Raw genomic sequence first — 22,595 nt, 5'->3', positions numbered from 1 at the left:
TCTTTGCAGAGTCCGGATCCGCTCCTTGCGCAGGAAATTCAAGCCCTGCTGGAGAAAGGCGCCATAGAACTGGTGTCTGTAGCGGAGAGGAACAAGGGATGGTATTCCCCTTATTTTTTGATTTCGAAGAAAGACGGGGGATTGAGACCCATCATGGACTTGCGCGGTTTGAACAAACTCCTCCGGAAGGACAAGTTCAAGATGGTTACTCTCTCTCAAGTCCTCCAGGCCCGTCAGCTTCAGGACTGGTTGGTGTCACTCGACCTCAAGGATGCTTACTTCCATGTGCCGATCCATCCCAAGCACAAGAAGTACCTGAGGTTCGCGGTTGGCGACTCGCACTTTCAGTTTCGGGTCCTGCTGTTCGGATTGACCTCCGCCCCGAGGGTTTTCACCAAGCTCATGGTGGTGGCGGCAGCGCATCTCAGGCAAGGGGGGATTCACGTCTACCCCTACCTGGATGATTGGTTGTTCAGGGGGAGCTCTCCCGAGCAAGTCCTGGATCATCTGTCCGTCACCTGCCACTCCCTTCACAGGCTGGGCTTCTCCCTCAATTTAAAGAAGTCCCATTTGATGCCAACACAGCGGCTCCAGTACATCGGAGCAGTGCTCGACACTTCCCTGGGGCAGTGTTTTCCTCCCCAGGTGAGGGCTCTTCACATTCAGCAGATGGTGCACAAGTTTCAGCATGCCCAGACGCTCCCAGCGTTCGAGTTCTTGAGGTTGCTCGGCCTCATGGCATCCTGCATTCTTCTGGTGCCAGAGGCTCGCCTGCGGAGGAGATCTTTGCAGTGGGCACTCAAGACGTAATGGTCACAGCCCTCCGGCCGGATGTCTGACCCGGTTCAGGTGCCGCCCTCGGTCGCCCGGGACCTTCTGTGGTGGGCCGTCGAAGGCAACTTGATGAAGGGGGCTCCATTTTGGCTTCCCTGGCCGGAGGTGACGATCGTGACGGATGCATCCCTCACGGGATGGGGAGCTCATGCCAACGGGCTGACAGTCAGCGGTCGTTGGTCTCCGTCGGAGTCCAGACTCCATATCAATCTGTTGGAGCTGAGGGCCGTCAGGCTAGCCCTGAAGGCCTTTTCTGCCGACTGTGCGAGGAAAGAGTGTCCTGATCCTGATGGACAACACAGTGGCCATGCACTACCTCAACAAAAAGGGGGGGACAGGGTCACTTCCTCTGTGCAGGGAGGCGATGCAGCTCGAGTTCTGGGCCATCCAGCAGGAAGTTTCGATCTCGGCAGTTCATCTGGCCGGAGACAAACGTGACGGCGGACGCTCTGAGCAGGCAGAGCGCGATCTCTCACAAGTGGGAGTTGGCTCAGGAGATTCTCCTGGAGATCTTTGCCCTTTGGGGGACCCCTCAAGTGGATCTCTTCGCCTCCAGTGTCAACCGGAAGTGCGAAAGGTTTTGCTCGCAGGAATTTCCTCCAAAAGGAGCCTTAGGAGACGCGTTCGTGGTGGAGTGGTCATTCCCGCTGCTGTACGCGTTTCCTCCAGTCCCCGTCATCCCGCAAGTGCTGCGGAGGTTACAGAAGTTCGGTTCCCGGAAGATCCTCATTGCTCCGGCGTGGGCTCGGAGGACGTGGTACCCGGACCTTCTCGACTTGTCCATTTGCCCTCCACGTCGTCTTCCCTACCGAGACGATCTGCTCTCACGGGAGGGGGGTCAGGTTCTCCATCCAGAGGTCAGATCCCTCTACCTTCACGCTTGGCTTCTGAAAGATTGAGGTATAAGGATTGGGACCTCCCTGAAGACGTGATGGAGGTGTTGCTTTCGGCCCGAAGGCCAGCAACAAAGTCTCTGTACTGTTGTCGTTGGCGTAAGTTCTGCGACTGGTGCAGAGATCAGAATGTGGATCCTTTTGCATGTGACATCCCAATGGTTCTGTCCTTTTTACTTTCTTTGGCCCACAGGGGCTTGCAAGTGGGTACCATTAAAGGTTACCTGGTGGCGCTGTCCATCTTTAAGCGCTCGTCTGAAGAGTGTTCTTACTTTAAAATCCCTTTCATTTCACAGTTTCTGAAAGGGCTCACTAATGTGTTCCCTCCGTCACCTTTCCTGGTGCCCGGTTGGGATTTAAACCTTGTTCTTAAGTTTCTTATGGGTGCTCCGTTTGAGCCTTTACATTCTTGCCCTTTGAGGCTGTTAACTCTGAAAACTGTGTTTGTAGTTGCGGTTACTTCCACTCGCAGAGTGAGTGAGTTACAGGCACTTTCAGTTAAGCCACCCTTCACTGTATTTCACAAGGACAGGGTTGTCCTTAGAGTTCGTCCTTCTTTTCTTCCGAAGGTAGTGACGGAATTTCATTTGGCCCAGAAGGTTGTTCTTCCGGCATTCTATCCTCCTCCGCATCCTGGTAAGGAAGAGGAGAGGCTCCATAGGCTTGATCCTAGGAGAGCTTTAAGCTTTTATGTTTAACGCATGTCCCGGGTCAGAGTGGACGATCAACTCTTTATTGGTTACGCTGGAAAGCGTTTGGGGCAAGCTGTGACGAAACAGACTTTGTCTCGCTGGATTATTTTGGCCATCTCGGAGTGTTACCGCTTGGCGGGGTAAGGACCCACCGGCTGGCTTGCAGGCCCAATCTACCAGGGGTATGGCTGCATCTACTGCCCTGCAGAGGGGTGTTCCTATTCGCAACATCTGTGATGCAGCCACCTGGGCTTCAGTACATACATTTGTACGTCACTATTCCCTCGATTCCATCCGAGGACAGGATCTGGCCTTTGGCAAGGCGGTCCTTTGCTCTGCTATTTGATTGGCTATTCTCAATTTTGATTCTAAATTCTTTCCCTCCTCCTTGCTCTGGTACTGCTTTGGGAGTCTGTCATAGATATGGAATACGTCGGAGGACCCAATCCCCTCAAAGAACAAGTTACTTTCTTACCTGCTAACGTTCTTTCGATGGGATGGTCCGACGAGGTATTCCATATCGCTTCCGCCCTGCCTTCCCCGCTGCAGAATGTCTTTTGCGATTGCAGCTTACGTTCCGCAAGGCTTTGTGTCTGACTGGCAGTTGACTAGTGTCACACGTTCTGGGGGAAAAAACTACAACTGAGGCTACGGGCGTCGTGCATCCTACTTATCACATCGGATGACGTCGGACGTCGGAGGAGGTCCTCGACGACGGCGCATCGACGTCATCGACGCAGGACGCAGATGCCGAAAAAAGCTTCCGAAGCAGCACAGCTGTGGTGATTACATGTCATAGATCTGGAATACGTCGTCGGACCATCCCATCGAAAGAACGTTACCAGGTAAGAAAGTAACTTGTTCTTTTAAGCTCACTTTAGTAGCCCATCCATGCCCGTTTGGGGTGTATTCTGCCTCCGCCAATTGGATGTCTAGTGACAAGCTCCATCCAGGAGGCCATCTTCAGATTCTAAACACACATCGCGCTGAGTACTCGCGGCTTTCTCTCCTGGGGAAAAAAGGCCAGGGACCAGCATTTTTCTTCCAAACATTGAAATATCTCTTCACAACTTTATAAAAACATCTATACAGAGAAGTGCTTTTTACTTTCATAATATGGAAGATAAACTGAAGGCTCTTTTCAAGGCATGCCAGTCATGTGAAATTAAGAATGTGTATGAGGGAGACAAGCATTCTGAAGGCATATACAGTCTATACCCAAATCACATTCAGGAAAATTGCGACATTTGTGCCACCTTTAGCACAAACCCCCCCTCAAGGATAGAAAAGGGAGACTTTAGCTGAATGAGGGCAGATTCCCCCTTCAGAGGCTGGATCCTCTAGAAGTGTGGTGGAGGACAGTTCAGACAGGCCAAAAACCTATAAAAGGGCCAGGTCAGTGGAGAGAAGTTCTTCTTCTCCTACCCTCAAGAGGAAAAAAGAAGGAAAAACGGAAAACTCTGTCTGTCGATGAGGGACCCACCGAGGACAAAAGCTACGGCAGAGTCCGCTGTATGCGCTCAGTCAACGAGTGCAATAATTCCTGTCGTCACCCGAAAACCACAGCTGAATGCCCACTATCCACGACACGATCATCCTCGATGACCGTAAAACCGTCAGTCGCATCATCGCTTACCTCGTATATATAAATCAGGCAAACCATTAGGAAAACTGAAAAAACTAAAGCACAAACACAAGTCCTGGAGACAAACATGTACCAGATAAAAAGAACACGAGCCAATAGAGGACTCTGCACCTGTACAACAAGACCCAATTGTACTTAAACTCCCTGTCAGACCCCTGCACTCGCCTAACTTCGTGGAAGACCAGGCCATAGTAGCAGGAAGTGGGGAACCATCTTCACCTCAGTCACTCGAGGGAGACACTGATCACCTTGTAGCATCCAAAGGCCCAGCCCTGTCTCCGGTCTCGTCAATACTTTCAGACCAGATACTGGAGCACCAAATTGATTCAGAATTTGAACAGCGGTACGCACCCCAGTCATCTGAGGGAGACCAATATTCGCCACGCGAAGCACCTGTGAAACCAAGGCTACAGAAGTTACCAGAGCCGGCATTGGCGACCCCGACCTCTACTCCAGTCAACTGAACCTTTACTCAACCCACAGTCCCGGCTATCATTACAGGTATTATCTACTCTTCAGTCCCTACTATAACAACTGTATACTAGAATGCCAGTGAACCGGCCCAACCCACAGGCACCCTTTGGGGAACCCTGCAGGTCTGACAGAACGGTTGTGGGAAACTAGGTGAATAAACCAACTGACAATACACCCACCAGGCGAGTAACCTCACTGCAAAGAGAATCGCCTATCAAGCCCATGGGGCACACATGACTGAACAGGACCAGCAGCACATTAGAGCACGAGGGGGTTCCCCAAGGAAAATCACTGCAGCCAGTTAACTTGGAGGACACCTATTTCGGTCTAAACCAAGACACTGAAGAACTCTCTCGTCGGTCTCCACCAGACGACAGAAAAGCATTTTACAATACAGTCCAACAGGCTTGTGAAGAATTTGGCCTAATACCATGTGAGCAGAAAAAGGATGGTTTCCGATTTAATGCGCAAGTGCAGGAAGGCGGTAATGTCAACTCCCAATATAGACCATGTTTGGGAAGAAGGGCTGTTTCTTAGGAGAAAACACTTCTTGGAACCAGCATTAAAAGGCTGTTTGGAGAAGAAATGTAAGGCACCGGAGGTATCTCTGAAATGCCTTACATCCCAGTCGACACCCAACTCCGTGGTATCGGTAGCAGCATGCAGAAAATCAAACGCACAAGGTCAAAAATGCGCAGTACCACCTGACGATGATCGCAGGAAACAAGACTCATTTGGCAAGAAAATTGTGGCCACAGGAGCTACAACAGTAAAAACAGCTAATTCACTGGCAATTATCTTGAGATATGACCGCGTGATGTGGAACCGGTTGGCGTTGCTATTAGAGGGCTTTCCAGAACATAAAAGAAAGAAGGCCCTGGACATCCTAAGAGAAGGGGAAGACGCCTCAAATCATGCTATTAACATCGCCGTCGAATTAGCAGAAACAGGTTTTAAACAAATCAGTAATGGCGTCATACTACGGAGACAGGCATGGTTAAAATGCACAGATTTCATAGCAGATTTTCAATCAAAGGAACTATACATGCCATTAGAGGGAGACCAATTCTTTGGTCCCAAAACGACGACTCCCTGAAAGTGATAAAAACTGACAGCTACAGCGAGATCGCTCACCACAATTAAAGTGAGATGCACTTTTTGCTCCTTCATAGGGGCTTGGGTTGTTCCACAGCGACAAATAGAGGTGGGAAGGTGTACCAGAGGCGATCCTCATATTCACGAACGTACTACTAGAGGTATTGTCGGGCATACCTATACAAACAAAAGGACTACAAGCAAGTTCCAAGAAGGTGACTAACAACATCCGCCTCTAGGGGTAGAAAGCAAAAACAATCCTGACTTCCATCGACCAGGTACGCTCGCGGTCCAACTGCGGCAATTTCGGGGCAACTTACAGTACCATCTACAGCAGTGACAACAGTTGACCACAGACAAGTGGGTATTATACATCAGACAAAGAGGACACATCATAGAATTTCAAGGAACTCCCCACTTCCTCGCCCCCAATATTTCAACACCAGCCACACTTCAACATCTTAATGGGCTAAGTGGAGAAACTGCTCATGAAAAACGTTATTGAAAAAAAATCTCAAAACATCAGAGGGGCAAGGGCACCTACTCCAGATTCTTTGTGGTAAAAAAAGACTACTCCTGGAGACTAATTCTGGACCTAATACGTCTGAACAAATATGTAAAACAAAAGTTCAAAATGGTCACTTTGGCAGATGTTATAAAGTCAATAAGGGAGGACAACTTCTTAGCGTCAAGGGATCTTAAAGATGCATACTTTTACATTCCCATTCGTGAAAGCCACCGAATGTTCCTAAGATTAACCGTAGGCACAAATCGCTATCCATTCAAAGTCCACCCGTTAGGTCTTCGCTCAGTCCCAAGAACATTCACAAAATGTCTAACCCCTTTAGCTGCATCATTCAGGAAAAAAGGGTACCATGTGTATCCACATCTCGAGGATTGGTTAGTATGAGCACCATCACACCAAGCTGTAGAAATGGCAATCTGGCAGGTGTCAATCACCCTCTTATGCCTCGGCTTTGCAATACACTCAAGAAAACCCTGCTTCAAGCCATCGAACACACTAGTGTTCCTAGGGGCACAATTCAACACAACGAGGGCTGGGTATGTCCCTCAGTAGAGAAGGCAGTGTCAATATCCTGTCTAATCCTGAAATTCTACAGGTGAAACCGGATCACAGTCGGAACAGTCATGCAACTCCTAGGCACCATGTCTTCCTGGATTCCCCTAATACAGCCTTGCAAGTTACAAATGAAACCGCTGCAAGAATTCCTAGCAGATCAGTGGTCCCAGCTAACTGGAATATGGAACGACAAGTTCACAGTAAAAAAGTCGCTCAGACATCTTGCGGTGGTGGCACATGCCATCTAACACCACTTGTGGGATGTATTTACCCATGCATCCGAGCCCTACCTCAAAACTGTGCAGTACTGACATGAAAACATCATGATGGCCAGAGCTTCCCAGAAAATGCACAGGGAAATGCAGGAAGAATAGGCTGCCACTCATTTTTGCCGATGTTATGGGCACAGAAGGACACTGCCTAAAACCACCATTGGACTACCCGCACAGTAGTCTGAAACCATTGGGAATGGCAATGCTGATTGCCAAATGCAACCTAGAATTGTGGGGAATTCATTTTCTTAAATCCCAAAAATGGGTGCAGTACCAGTGCTCACCACTATCCAAAAGCCGGCAGTTTAAAACCACCCTGTGTTTCTCTGAAGGCAAGCCAAAGTGCCTATTTCAAACATTGCAATATGTGCAAAATATTCACTGAACACCAGCAGACATTTGGTAGAATGGAGTTTTGTGTGCCTACAAAATCTGGGAAATGAAGAGCCCAGAAAAATGCTTATAACAAGACTGGCTGCGCTGTGGATTTCAGCAGTTTAAGTTGCATTGGACTGAAAGACACTACAAATCTAAATGTTCAAATTGACTGAGTGACCTACTTTTGAGTGTCACATAGGTTGAAATTGTTTAAATGTCATAGTTTTAAACTTAGAATCAGCCTTCTAGCTGCATATGTAAAAAAATGTCTTGACTTAGACTGGGGAACAAAAAGTGACATTTTATCTGAAACCTGGCTTAAGGAACTTGATTTTGCTTGGCAGCTACCCCCACCAGGAGTGAAACTTGAGTCACCACTGTGTTCCCAGGCCAACCTTCCTTTTGCTGCCCACACAAAGGATATGCCATCTATCTGATAATTGAATTACCTGTGCTCTACAGGAGAGTGAACAAAGCCCTCTTCACTCAGGCAAAGGTTTTTATTACCGCAGTCGTAAAATGTAGCTTCCTCTTGGCAGGAGCTGGGAGGGGCACTGCCTGTGAGAGCAAGCTGGCTTGGCAGAACTGGAAAGACCAGAAATTCAACCTTGTGCTGAGGGTAAACCACACCCCTTTGGAGCCAGAACATAACTTTAAAAAGATGAATAACTCATAGAGCGGACATGTGAAAATTTTATAAAGGACACCATAATTCTTGTGATTTTTCTGCCCACATTTTAAGAGGTTTTTCGACCCGGTGGCATGTTCAGGGGGGTGTCAGCGGAAAAGTGGATATAACTCTAAATGTATGCATGTTAAAAATCTGAAACTTCATCAGTTAATGTCCCTACTCCCTGCACACATGTATGTAAAGTTGGGTCAATGTCAGAAATTGCAAAATCAGTTAAAAAGTGAAATATGTGCCATTTCTGAATGCAAGCTCCCAGGAAGAGCAGAGTTTGAACAGGGTATACCTCCTGTAATGCATGATGGGTGCATATGATTTTAAAACAATATGTACCTCTGCAAATATGTATTTGTTTCAAATCTAGATTTGTGTGTAAGTTGACAGGAGGAGTGGACTTTCTGCAGGCTGTAAAATGACATCACTCTGACTCACAGTTCATTCCCCAATCAAATGATAAATGGAAGTTTGACCAATTAGAAGCTGAGAGAGAGGTAGGGTCAGTGATGCTAGAACACACCCACATTCTAAACACATAAAAGCAGACAGACAGGACAGATAGAGACTTTCCAAATCCATCTGCAGCGGGACGCTCTGCCGGAAAAATCCATACTTACCTCCATCAACCTCCAGAAAGCCAAACTAGAGACTTCAATCTATCCAGAACTAAGAGACCAGACCAGAGAGAAAGCAGTGCTGTACCCAGAGAGAAAGCAGTGCTGTGCCCAGAGAGAGACCAGAGTCCAGTCCAAAACCCTGACCAGATCCATGGCGAGGCCCATTTCACTCAAGAATATAGTGTGAGTACCCAGCAGAACTGTGTAGAACCAATCTCTTAGTTTAAATTCATCTAATTCAATCTATTTAACCTAAGTAGAACTGCCTCCTAGCTGTCACCTGTCATTTCTAGTTGCAAGCTGCACTTGTCATTTTGAGCTTTTGAAATTTGCAAACCCAAAAACGACCTTTATTAAATCGCTCATATCTCCGCGACCGTTTGGGCTAGAGACTTGCAGTAACTTTCCTCTGATAGCTTAGAATCGTAGCTTTGAATCGCACCAAGAACCGCATTCCTTCCCCTTATAGTTTTACCGCAATCGCGGAACACGCATTCGCGAATTTTACCGCGATTTGCAAATTTCTTCACATGTAAAAACTTCTGCTGCTTGCCTTCCATTTGCCAGAAATTCGTTTAACCTGCTAACGATCCCTGCATCATTGCTAGTGTGAGCCTGGACTAATATTAACTAGATACCACTCACCCTGAACCTCTGAAAGGGAATTAAAAGCGTTTCCAGCATATTTCTCATTCATTGCCAGCACATATCAAAGCATTTGGGCCTGTGTTTTCAAAACTCCTATCTGTGTTTTGAACTTCTGTTGTCTAAGCTTGCTGGATTGAACTGATTACATTGATTGCATTTCTGAGAACTGTGTGCTTTCCTCCCATTTCCTTGCATTGCATAAAGAGGGGGGGAGTGAATAGCCAGAGAAAAGTGATTACATTGTCTGGTTGAAATCATATTGAGTATTTTCTGTACTGCATTCATCGAATATTGCATCCACCTGAGCTTACATAAAGCATCCTCTACCACATTATACTTTTGTTCCTATTTACCAGTGTGCTACCTTATCCATTTCTTGTCAACTCCTTATTGATTATAGAGAAGCGTGTTAGTGCCAGATTCTCCGTTGTTGATCTTTATCATATCAGATTAAGTGTGCTATTCAAGTATTAATTTATTATAAAGTGTGATATATATATATTTTAGATTATCAAATAAACCTTTTAAACTTGCAAAACAGAACTACTTCTTGGCTCAGTGGGGTCAGGGGGATTCCAAGAGAGGGGTGTTATATAGGGGTAGTCATCCAGAACGCATGAACTGGACATAAAGATATATCAATAAGGGTTTTCATTCAGTATTATAGACTAGGCGTTGACTTAGCTGTAGTGTTGAATTGAATCCTCTTACACACCGAAGGAGTCCCATTCAGTGACCCGCCCTTTCAAGAAACCCAGATCATGGATTCCTCATTAACAGGATGAGGCGCGCGTGCGCGCAAACCAGCTATCAGTAAAGGTCCGTTTGTCCCAGACCGAAACACAACTTCACATCAACATACTAGAGATGAAGGCAGTTTTGGACAATCACTGTGGTAATTACTCTTATTGAGCCTCAAAAGGACAAGTATGTCACTTTTCCCCCCTTTCCACCAGCCATGCATCCTGACCTCCCCTAAGCCGGACCACATTTGCCTTTAACGCTGAGCTATTGGTGTGCGTTGCGGGCATATAGTGATGTTATCCATGTTTGAAATCCATTTGGCTCTGTTCCATGCTTATCATGACTGCACACCTCCACGCTAATACGATTTCTCTGGCAACTTGCATTAATATAACTCCTCATTCATCAGGATCTTCATTTGTCTTTCAAAGAGGATTTTGTCACCTCTTCCAATCCATCCTGATCAGTTACGGTAAGTGTCTGGAAGCAGATGGCGTTACACCTCCCTAGGGCGCCTCCCTGGGAAGGATAATTGCTCCCTTGACAAGGAATGGAACCACTGCTTAAAGGGCACTTGCAATACAAATGATAGCCATTTCTTCCGCTACCCTGCAGCTCACTCCTTCTTAACAGTCGAGTTCCAACCTGGCTTTTCTGTTAAGCCAGCATGGGAGTGCATGGAATTGATGTTTCGACTTGAGATAATATAAGGAGGAGGGGGGTCGGCTTGTGATAACATCTCAGGTGGCACTAAAATGGTGTTGCTTTTCAGCTCTTTTTGCAGACTGAATTTTTGATGAAGGAATAACAGAATGGAATTGGATAGCGAAGTGGTCGTGTGGCAGGGCTAGCGGGGCCTAGGTCGCAGTGATTTGTTTTCTTCCGATGGGGTCAAGATCTGGGTGGATGGAGAAGCTTGCCCATCTCCACGGTACATTCTTTCGTTACTTTGTTGCATGTAGCTTGCACACAGAACATCACCTGCCAGTTCATGTGATGACTAGAACCCAAGATAGATTTACTTAAGGGCCCCTGCTTGCCTGGTGATTGACAGTTGAACATGCTCGTGTTGACCTGGACCATGGCAACCATAAGCCGATCACCACTAGGTTGTCCTTTTGTCCTTTCCTTCTGCTCCGTCCACTTCCACTACTTGTGCAGCACTCATCCTATTCCTAAAGTGCTATTCCCCAACTCCCAGAGGTTCTATGTTCTTAGATCACCCGTTTTGTTTCCGCAGAGCTTTTTGTCGAAAATGTTCAGCCGAAAAAACGAATCGCATTTTTTATTTGCTTATTTAGAGGGGCTCTCCCCCTCAAACCCTCCATCCCTACTATCTAGTCCGTATCTTCCACACCCCCTGCTCCTTAAATCCCCTTACCCACACCCCCATATTCATCGATAATTTTTTTTGAAAACACTCATAAATAAAAGCCTGTAGATGTAACAACGTCGCACCCCTCCCAGGCCCACCTCCGGCTGTACGTTTCTTCATTTTCTTGCCTTTTAATCAGCTTCATCTCTGGTTGGTGTGTTATGCTTCCTGGGCCCAAGGCTGTTTCCTGGTCACTTCCCTCCTTATAGTGAACTGGCTCTTGCACAGATTGAATTCGGGAGCACAAGTGCAAATTTGTCTTTGTATTGTCGTAGTACATTAGCTTCAAAGCATGGATAATGGGAAATTGTTTCGACTTTTGAGAGTCCATGTTTTTTGCGGTCGGTTTCTACGTTACTGTAGCCTGCTTCAGGGCCTTTGTGCGTATGCGTTTTTGTTTACAGGACAATTCTAGCCTCATTGTGTCATTTTACGGAGATTGTCGAAGCGGCTGCTATATTGGTAAGTTTCTGTGCCTTTCTCTTGCTAAACCTCATATCTGGAAACTGTGCTGTATGAAGTTGCACCTCAAGAGAGTAACAGTTTAAAACAGATTGAGGCCCTCTTTCCTTTTGACTCTAGTAGACCTCTACTCTGCTGCATGCGTTGTCCTCAAGCATCTCTTTGCCTTGGCGTGTAAACCAGAATAAAATCGATATAGGTGGCGATACGGTATACAGTTCTTTTGCCGCGGGATGTTTCGTTTTTTTTTGGGGGGCGGGGGTTAAAAATAAATATTTGTGGGTGAAAGGGAATAATTAAAAAAAAACTAATAAATAGGGGTTTCGGGGGGTAACCCCGCCCCCCCCCCAAAAAAAGCGATGAGTTTCGATAAAAAAAACGGCGATGAAAAGTCCCGCGAAGAAAAATCCGCCGGCAAAATAACGTAGAACCGGCGATACTGTTAATGCATGTTTAAATACAGGAAATTAAAACTAGATGCTCAAGACTGTAGCATATTTTTATTACAAGCTGCTTGACGTGTGCATCAAATCCTTTGTGGTTTGTGCTATACCTCAACACATGTTTTACTATTGTTAGCTTTCTCAGCAGGGATTATACCAATATTTATGCTATATTGACTTTTTCACAATTTTCATTTGTTGGCCCGATTTTAGTTTATTACGACTGCAGCAGAATTTGTGGGCGTATGGCGCTCATCCAGTCAGGTGGCTGGATATGTGGGCGAGAACACAGTGTACCGCCTGCATTTTCCAGCCACTCGAGGCCCTTTCCCAGCTGGCAGCATCTTGATTGTGGGGAAGCAACAGGCACCCATTTATCCCCACCATCCCATCCCCACCCACAAAGAAATCCCTCTCCCTTTACCCACCTCCTCCCTCCCCACTTAACTGCTGAACTGGAGCTTTGAGCTCTGGTCCCGGCACTCCTCAAGCTAATGGCTGCAATGGAAAAGGAAAAGGCACAAAGTCTCTTTTCCTATGGCGGTGGCCATCTGTTTTTTTTTTAAACTGGAGATTGGGCTCACGCATTTTGTGCATAGCCCATCGCCTGTAAAAATAAATAAATAAGGTATATAAACCATCACCCAGTTGTCGATAGGTGTACATGGCCGGTAATGGCCCACAGCCCTCGCTTCATTCGGGCCTGCCTAGGCTCGGGCTGGCGGGCCATTACTGACCATGTATGCACACCTGACGCAGGGGTGATTGCTATATTAAATACGGCAAAGTTAATAGTGTGACATATTTTTAGTCTGCATTTTTTAAATGGTTACTCCTGAGGAAGCTAACACTAGTGAAACAAGTGTTGAGGGTCAGCACAAACCATGAAGGATGTATGCAGTGCATTCGTCAAGCAACTGGTAATAAAATATGTTCAACACAGTCATGAGCACCAGTTTACATTATTCTAATGTTCCTGGAACTGAACATGTGCAAGAATTATCCCTGCCTACTTCTATTTTCTTTTCCGATGGTCCTCAAGAGTTTTTTTGTGTGGTGAGAATAGCTCTAGCTGTACTCCTTTTTATTTCTGATTTATTCTTTTTTATTTTTTCTGTGCATACTGGAACTCGTGGCCTTTATTATGGGGGTAAAAAAAAACTACAAGTATTCAGTTGAAGAAATAAAAAGAAAATCCATCAGTAATCTTGAACTGCACCTTTGCCCTCGATATAAGGAAATTGGGGATCTCTTCGTCATCCCTGGCTGGAAGGTTCTTGCCCAAACTGTGAACAGCTTCGGCAGGCATGGCGCACCCCATTATGTATATTGACTACTCTTGGGGAGAAAGTAATGTTTGGAAAAAAAAATGGGAGGAATGTTGAATATGCAATTTAGCTGAAATGTTGGAATACAATATTTCCCATCTCATTCGACTAGGCGGATCACAGTGGCGCTACTGCTGCATTTTATCTGCATAGTGTCCAGGCTACCTATGCATAGTTACAGCGGGATTATGGTTTGCGTAACTTTGGTGTGGCGCTGCTCTCGCTGCAGGCTTTTTATATTCCATTTAGTTGGTCTCGATGCCCTTTCGCTTTTGTGTCTTCATCTGACCCCACTGCTGCCCTAATCCTAATGAATTTAGTGGACTGACATGTGAATATATCACTTTAAGGGGTGCTTTGTTTCTTTAGTATTATAACATGCCTGAGTGTGCTTTGCAGTGTGCAGTGAAGTATTTGATTCATGACATTTTAATGCCTTTCTGTTTTATTCTTTTGTACCGTGGTATAGTGTTTGTGACTATTTATTAAATATTTTGTTTACTTTAACTTCATTGAAACATTTTTTAAAGCACAATCCCTGCCCCAAATGATGCTGGTACACTTTACAGAACCTGTCTGAAAATGAACATAGTAAATGCTCATGGAACAAACAAATATACACATTCTACAATAATTGAAATTCTACAATAATTGAAAGTGTAAATAAGGAACTAAAAAAAAAAAAAACCCAAAGTCAAACTTGAAAAGGTTTTCAAAGCTTCAGCAGACCAAATGAAAATCAAATGTTTGTGGGAAGAGAATTTCAAGGCGCCATGGCACCAGCGTGGAAGGTTTGATTGGAAAACAGTTCCAGGGATTTCCAAATGTAGAAGAGTTTCAGGACTCCAGAGTCTGGTCTCGTGGAGATCCCAAGCTTATCCACCAGATAGACAGGTTGATTATTGGCAAATGTCAATGTAGCATAGCTTAACATGGCTTAGACAAAAACCAACTGAATGAAGGAGGGGGTGATGCAGTCCCTGTTATGGGAGCCAGTGGCGAGCCAAATTAGAGAGCAAAGGAAAGTAGTCACATTTACCCCAATTCAAGTCTTAAAACGGGAAAGAACGCTTCTATTTAATTGGTTCCATTGCTGTTCACACCATGATGCAGTCTCTTGGGAGGTTCCTTGCATATTTCGTTCATACTTTGCGAGGTGAAAATGTACATAGCTTGACACATGCTAAGCATGTGGAAATGTGATTTTTTACCCTTTCTATTAATGAGTTGTGGGTCCCTTGCAGCAGGATTGTGTTAGCCGTAATCTGCGTATTGATAGCTGTGGCAGATCAGAAGGGTGCGGACGCTGAGTTCTCATTTTTACCAGATAGTTTATTTAAAGAAAATAGAAAGCCTAACTCTTTCTATTGCTATGGGCTGTTCCCTGCCTACTTTCTAACTAAGGTTCTCGTCAGTCAGAGTGAATGTCCAAAAAAAGTTTGTCTGCTGGCCACATATAACCTAACTGACCCTACCACTATTATAACTAGCTAAGGTTAGGAGAATGACGCCCTTCTCCTGACAGCTGTGTCACAGGGGTCTTGTTAATTATTCAGTTCCCTTCAATAGACCATACATAGTCTCTTGTTCTCCTCTGGATTAGGTTCTGCAATTCTTTTTGGGGAATTATAGTTTTGCTTTCCTTTTTTTTGGGGCTTATCTTGGTTCTGTTCAAGTTCGTCAATCATCTTATAGGGTTCCAGAACCTCCTGTATTTTGTTCTCCTTTCGGGATTTGGGGTTGTTCAATTCCCACTTGTAGTTCACCTTTTCCCAAGATACTCTTTCATATATGGGACTTGCTGTTGTGACCTTACAGTTCTTTGTTCCCCAAATGTCTCTTTGGTGTTTTCTCCTCCATATTTTCAGAATATGGTTTGACCTTCCCCTTTTCCCAAGGTATTAAGATTCCAGTTCTATCTTTCTCCCCCTCTGTTTTTTTGTTTTTCTCTTTATTTCATAAAGTAATTTCTGATTCATCAGCTTAATTTCAATTCCTTTCCCATTAGTATGGGGACAAGTTTCATTCAACTTCTAACAAGTCCCTTTGGTGTTTTCGGTACTCTCATTCCCTGTATTATCTTTTGTATCTAGGGGTAATGTTGCTGGTACCTGTAGGTTGATGGATTCTATCTCCACCCCTTGCCTACTCCATCACTCACTCTCTATGGTGTCTGTTTCAGGTGCATCCCATTCTCGGCTTCGTGTTGCCAGTGGCTGGGGTCGGGAGTGGCTTTCTCCCTCGGCTGGTTTCGGCTTTGTTGTACAGGCAGGCTGCCCACCACAATTGCAGAGTGGTCATGCCACCACCAAACTCGGTTCCCCTTCTTTCTTGGAGCTCCTCCTTGCTCAGTTGCTGGTCTTCCAGCGGTTCAAGCTCCATGTTAGAGCTGATATGGATTATGCGGGATCCGTGTACTGCGATCGCTCCACCTCCTGCTCTGCTATGTATAGGGTGCTTCCCCCGTGTCTCTCGACTCAGTTTTCTCATGGCGCTCTGCTTTCTCACAGCCTTGCTCCTTTTCACGATGTTTCACTGTCGTGTCATCCCTTTTCAGTCTCCTCGGCACAGTCCATTGAAGAGCTGGATCTAAAGGGACCACATCAGTTTCTTGTCGAGGATAATATAGGTTCACTTAATCCTCATGAAACTGGTAATGTATTATAAGCCATCTCATGTAGGGCTTCAGGGAGTTCCTCACAGTAACAGGAGTCCTTGTCCCCAAAGGGGAGTCTCTCCCGGTGAAGTCCCATTTGCCTCAACCTCCTAGGGATGGTTTTGCGGAGTGGGTTCACCTCCCTAGCCTCACAGGGGGTGGGGCCACCCCCTCTGGAAGGGTGGGGGGAGGGACAAATTCCCTTGATTCGTCACATAGCGCACCATCTCGTAGACAAACTGGATGCGTAAAACCATTTATTTGTTTGTGGGCCACCTTTAATTTTACTGTATGTATGTTCCCGAGCCAGGATCGGGTTTTCCAGGCTCCTGATTCTGAATGGCTTGTGCAACTCATTAATCACTTTCCTGGTTTACCAGAGAAGTGCTGCACTTGGCTCACTCCTTGTCCGGCGATCACTGTCCATGTATTAAACTGCTTTTGACTGTTAACATTGCTACAGATAATTGAGCTGAAGGCATCATCTTAGAAGGATAAGTAAAGGAATGAAGAATCCATTAACCAGAAACGCTGCATCCTGGTGAAGAGCTGTGATTTCTAAGGCACGCCCGTTTCTAGGTGGTGCATTTCTTAATTTGATCTAACGAAGGCCATTTAACCAACAATTTTGTTAAAACGGTTGATCGGCCCTTGCTATTTAGTTGCAAACAGCACAACACTTGCATTAATGTGTGTGGAGGACGCATTGTAACAAGTGTGTGTATCCATAGTTCACAATACAGAAACACTGGACAGCAGCCCTCCATGTATGTGGCCCGCCGGTCAGTTTTAGTCCCTAAAAGTATACTGAAAGGAAAAAACAAACCAATATGAGGTGGGGATCAGCAGGTGTGCGCCCCTTGCGGACACCTTCACTGCTTTATTAATTTGCCCAGAGCAGGGGCATCCGCAGCGCATGCGCGCACACAGTGCATGCGCGCACACAGCGCATGCGCACACACAGGCCCTCTAGTGTTCTCTGAACAAGAGAGGTCCTTAACCACTGGGCACAAAAAGTATGCCTTACACCAAAAGTACCTATATTTTCAAAATAAAAACCTATTTTTACTTGCCGAGAAATACCACAGTTTGCAATTACTACTTTTTATCCCTGAAATTCCCACACCTCAAAATTCTTATCCTCTGATGTTAAGACTCAACTAAACCCCATTGATCTTATTTTTGTTGTTAGGATGGTGAGGGGGAGGGTGAAGGCCAAGGCCCTGGCCCCAAGTGCAGTGGCATTCTGCCATCCTTGTTCCCCCACACTGTCGCATCCTACTATTTATAGGGCACAACCTGGTCCCCTCTGATGGTGGCACCCCATGCGTCCAACGAGTCTATTCAAACTAAAGTCAATCATTGCTCCAACGATTAGGCCCCCTTCAACTTAATTGGATGTATGCAGTGACCACCTCACGGGTTGCTTTGTTGGTCTGCTCAGCTGCGACCTTTTCTTGTTTTGTTTTTGCTGCCACCTGTGCATCGACCTTCCATCCGGTGCTGTATCGGGATTACCGCTTTGCTTTTCTGGCTGCCTGCCTTTCTAGCCATCATGATTGCTCTCCATTCTGCTCTGCATGCTCAGTGTGGGGCGAAGTCTGCTCTTGGCTTTAGGTGCTGATTGGCACCCCGCCCCGTCGTTACTAGCACCCTATATGCCAAGCATTGGTTCAGAGTATCCTACCTCGCTTAACGTTTGGTTGGTAGGACTACATACGATTACCTGCATTTTTGTTTAATTATAAAATACATTGCAAAAGTATTTAGGAAGTCATCTCCAAGTCAGTACACTGCAAATAATGAAACACAACAAAGATCACAGGTAATAAGTTGAAAAAACTGTAGTTATCGGACATTTAAGGTGATCAGATTTAACAAACAAAATTCCTGAAATTCATCCAATGTGGGATGTGATGATCACTCTGTCTCCCCCGTAGGTGACCCCTAGGATCTAATGATGTGTTATATACTATAACAATTACGCCTAAGCGCTTAACATAGAACACATATTCATACAATATCATCCGCCCGGAGTTGGTACTCGTTTAGCGATCTCAGAAGAATGGAAATCTGAGTTGGCATTGCAAGGATTTGAACCTCCAACCTGCAGATCACCCACAAAATTGGCCGTGAGCACTGTACATGTTACACCAATAGATTTCTTTAGGGCCCGCTAGCCATGGCCTTTGGCCACTGTACATGTGGCACAAATAGATTTCTTTAGGGCCCGCTAGCCATGGCCTTTGGCCACTGTACATGTGGCACAAATAGATTCCTTTAGGGCCCACTAGCCATGGCCTTTGGCTACTGTACATGTGGCACCAATAGATATCTTTAGGGCCCGCTAGCCATGGCCTTTGGCCACTGTACATGTGGCACCAATAGATTTCTTTAGGGCCCGCTAGCCATGGCCTTTGGCCACTGTACATGTGGCACCAATAGATTTCTTTAGGGCCCGCTAGCCATGGCCTTTGGCCACTGTACATGTGGCACCAATAGATTTCTTTAGGGCCCGCTAGCCATGGCCTTTGGCCACTGTACATGTGGCACCAATAGATTTCTTTAGGGCCCACTAGCCATGTCCTTCGGACGTGGCCACTGTACATATTCCATCTATAGGCTTCCTTGGGGCCCACTATGTTTCTTTCAAGCCCACTCGTCATGGCCCTGGTCATGGGCAGTGGTCGGTGCATATGTTGCACCAGTAGGTTTCTTGGAGGCCCACTGACCAGGGCCACTGGCATAAAGAGCCATTTCCCCCTGCCTAGTAGATGTGATCACGCCAGATGTGCCCCCATTTCCTCTGTTTCCATACCCCCAATAAGCGCTGGTTAATTACTGCAGTAATCTCTCTCTAGTTACCGCAATACCACTTGAAAACCAAAAAGTCCTTACAGGTGCTACCCGTGTGCCTCCTACCTTTTCTCTAGATCCCAACGCCCCGCACCCACCTCAGTTGATTTTTACCCCCTGATACCCTCCCATTACTCCCTTTCTCTCTTTGCTTTGTGTGACACATTTTCATTTCTGAGCATGCCTTGCGTTATTTCCACAGTAATCCAGCGAGATTACCCTCATAATGCAAAAATGTCCGAACTGTAACTGCTTCCCCAGACCACCACAAACTTCACATGTCCTCTTTCCCCCGCCACACCTCTAGCCTGATGCGATTTCAACCTTTTTCTTCAAAATAGCATTTTTCTTTCATTTTTCATTTTCACATTTCCCCAATATTACTGTGGTAATGGCTTGTATCGAGCATACACAAAAATGGCTGCTTTTCATTACTGAAAAGCCTCTCTGCTGCAAAGCACCATGGGAGATATAGCTACGTTTTTTGTTGAATGGGGCACCACCTACCTCGTCAAATATTTTTAAAACTGCTGAACGGAATAACCTCAAACCTGTCCTGTAAATTAAGTCAGCGCTTCGTGCCAAAGTTGTTTCTCAGTTGGTCCAATTTCCTCCAGCGATCTTTGCACCTCGGTTTGATGCAATTTGGAAAATTAATGACTGTAGGCCGAAAATGGCTGGTTTTGTTTCTGCTGTTTTTTCATTTTTTAATGAATCTTTCCCATAATTTGTGCTTTGGGGAGGCCTGTGACAAACTTTTTGTGGGGAACGGATCAGCCAAATCTGTCCTGCAAGTCAAAAGTTAATAGCAATAGAATTTTGGGATTACCTATGGCTCAAGTCACTCACCTTAACCATAGTGCGGCGACACCTGCACTGTAATTTTCACCTAATTTTCCTTTATATACGTATTATTTTGGGAACACAGTACGATCTAGGATAGACTAAACATGTCGACACATGTTTCAATCTGTCAAGGTAGGCTTATGGTCGTCTTGATCTTCCACGGGACTTGATACATGGTCTCGTTATCTAGTTTACAAATAAGGGATTATGCTACCTCTAAAACAAGAAGAAAAAAAAATGTCGGACAATTTAATGATTCTTAAATTATTTTTCCCTTACTTATACCAGTTTGCTATGAATCTCATATATATTTGATAGCCAGCTCAAAATGGTCACATTATCTAAGTATTTTACACTTCAGATAATCTCTCATTAAATAAAATAATTTCAGGCCTTAACATTTAACAGCTATTAATGTATGCATATTGTAAGGGTGTAAATGTATGAGTCAGTCACAGTGGTGGCATGCTTGTTGGCAAAGACTTTGAATTAAAAGGGTGTGCAACCCCCAAAGGAGTGGAATTGAGCCAAATGTGTCCGAATTGCACTTCTGTGTAATCCGATTGGTTGCCTCTTGTCAGGCCGAGCAATGATAAATGTGAGAGTCAAGTAGTAACAAAATGATCTTTGCTATCAATACAATGGTTTGATGAATGCTTGTGGGGTCTATGGTTTGAACTACAGTTAATAAAGTTTTTCCTAACAAAACCATGCACAGGGTATATTGATGGAAAATGAGGTTTTCTTAGGGATGTTGAACACCTTCAGTAGTTCTGGTTCCAACTTTGTCTTTGCGTAGAAATCCATCCTTGTGATTTCGTGAGGCATCCAATCTTATAAAGCAGTGTCTCAAAGGGATGGCCCAACACAAGGTCCCAACACCTAATCTTCTTGGGCCCTTAGCCTACAGGCTAACCTAATAATATTAATGTGAAAACCTACTTGGCAATGGTGCAAATCTATTCTATTCTATTCTATTCTATTCTATTCTATTCTATTCTTTTCTATTCTATTATAACAAAACAAGCATCCTTCTGGCAAGATTCCTGCAGCAGTGACTCACTCTGGACTCTCCCCTCAGGTCTCCCTGTTTTCACCTTGTATTTTAAGTCCTCTCCCAGAGGTTGACTTATTGCAGCTTCCTTCCTTTAAGCTCTTCCTGGATCCTGGGTTTCTCAGAATTCACAGCAGGGCCTTCCTGGACCCAGGGTTTCTCAGGAATTGCACCCGGTCCCTCCTGGACCTATGCTTTTGCAGTAGCAACCAGTTCCTCCTAGAGCTCTGCTTTCTCAAGATTCCCACTGTTTCCCCTCCTCAACCTGGGCTTTCTCAGGATTCACACCAGCCGCTGCTGGATGTAGCCCTTTGCAGGATTCCCACCAGGTCCCTCCTGGACCTAACTTTTCTCAGGATTGACGAGTCACTGCTAGACCTTAGCTTTCTCAGGATTCACAAGTCTCTTTTCTCTCAAGCACCATGGTCACTTGCTCCTTCCAAGGTCTTAAGGCCTGGAACACTTCCAGTCTTGTCTCTTGTATTTCTTCCAAATGTTCTTTGCGCTTCTCCAAGTAGCAGTCTTCTCCTGTCTATGACTTCCAAGAGGTCCCCCTTGTGTCCAGGGCGCCTGCGCAGATGTGTTGGTCCTCTGGGATTCTCTATTCCTCTGTCATGGCAGCCTTTCTTATGGTCCCTTGATTTGGGCTGTGTTTCTAATGCCATTTCTGGTAGGCTATTCCATACTCTTGTTTTGAATTCTCAAATCCGATGTGTTATTACTTCCGGGACCTTTAATCGCCATCATAACCAATGCCACTATACATGACTAGGGGCTAGCCACACTACATATAGACACACCAAGATTTGATCTAATGCTTGCACCCAACCAACTCTCCGAGGCTCTGGAAATAACCTTAGAGGGAACATACCCTTGCACATAGTCTATAAATCCATCAACACTACACAAATGCACCCCGACACAATACAGTCTAACACCTAACACTCCTCCGAGACTCTGGACCCTCTTATGGAAACAACTAACCAGTGTGCACGATTGGAACCCCACCCTAACCTCATACGACCCACACTAGCACATGGCTGGTTGTGAACCTATCCCATTCTCACTTACACATCCCACCCTCATCTCTTGCAAAGCCACACGAGCGCCTGAAGACTGCCCTTGGGTGGTAGTGGTGTGTGGTATAAATCAAGGTAACCTAACCTCATTATTGTATTCTTGGCATGTCTTTTGTATTGGTTACTTGTTTGACAGCCCTTATTAACTGTATTCAGGTTCTGCAAGGTTTCAAAAGAGCTAGCGGCTTGGCATGCTCCACCATCTTGGAATTGTGTACTTCCTGCAGCATGGTCCAGGTAGTGTAGCGGAATGTACACATTTCTTCCCTCTGTCAGGTAAACAATGGCCATTTTCCTTCCGTTTGCGAACACCTCGCATTCCTGGATTTAAGTTATTCAATGTGTTTGATCTGGGTCTCGAATGTTGGGAGCCATCAGTAAGGATTGCTGGGAACTGTCGTTTTCTAGGCCTTGATCCCTCAGCAGGGGCATCACTGG

At 45.5% G+C, this 22,595-nt stretch overlaps 1 protein-coding gene across 6 annotated transcripts in view; it reads left to right on the top strand.

Annotated features, from left to right (window-relative positions):
* Positions 1 to 22,595, top strand: part of KALRN (kalirin RhoGEF kinase) — a 1,827,638-nt gene that overhangs the window by 475,441 nt on the left and 1,329,602 nt on the right. The window lies entirely within an intron of this gene.

This window comes from Ambystoma mexicanum, chromosome 9 (assembly GCF_040938575.1).
Source record: "Ambystoma mexicanum isolate Mex_15411 chromosome 9, UKY_AmexF1_1, whole genome shotgun sequence".
Lineage (NCBI taxonomy): Eukaryota > Metazoa > Chordata > Amphibia > Caudata > Ambystomatidae > Ambystoma > Ambystoma mexicanum.
This window is presented reverse-complemented; position numbering and strand designations above follow the sequence as displayed.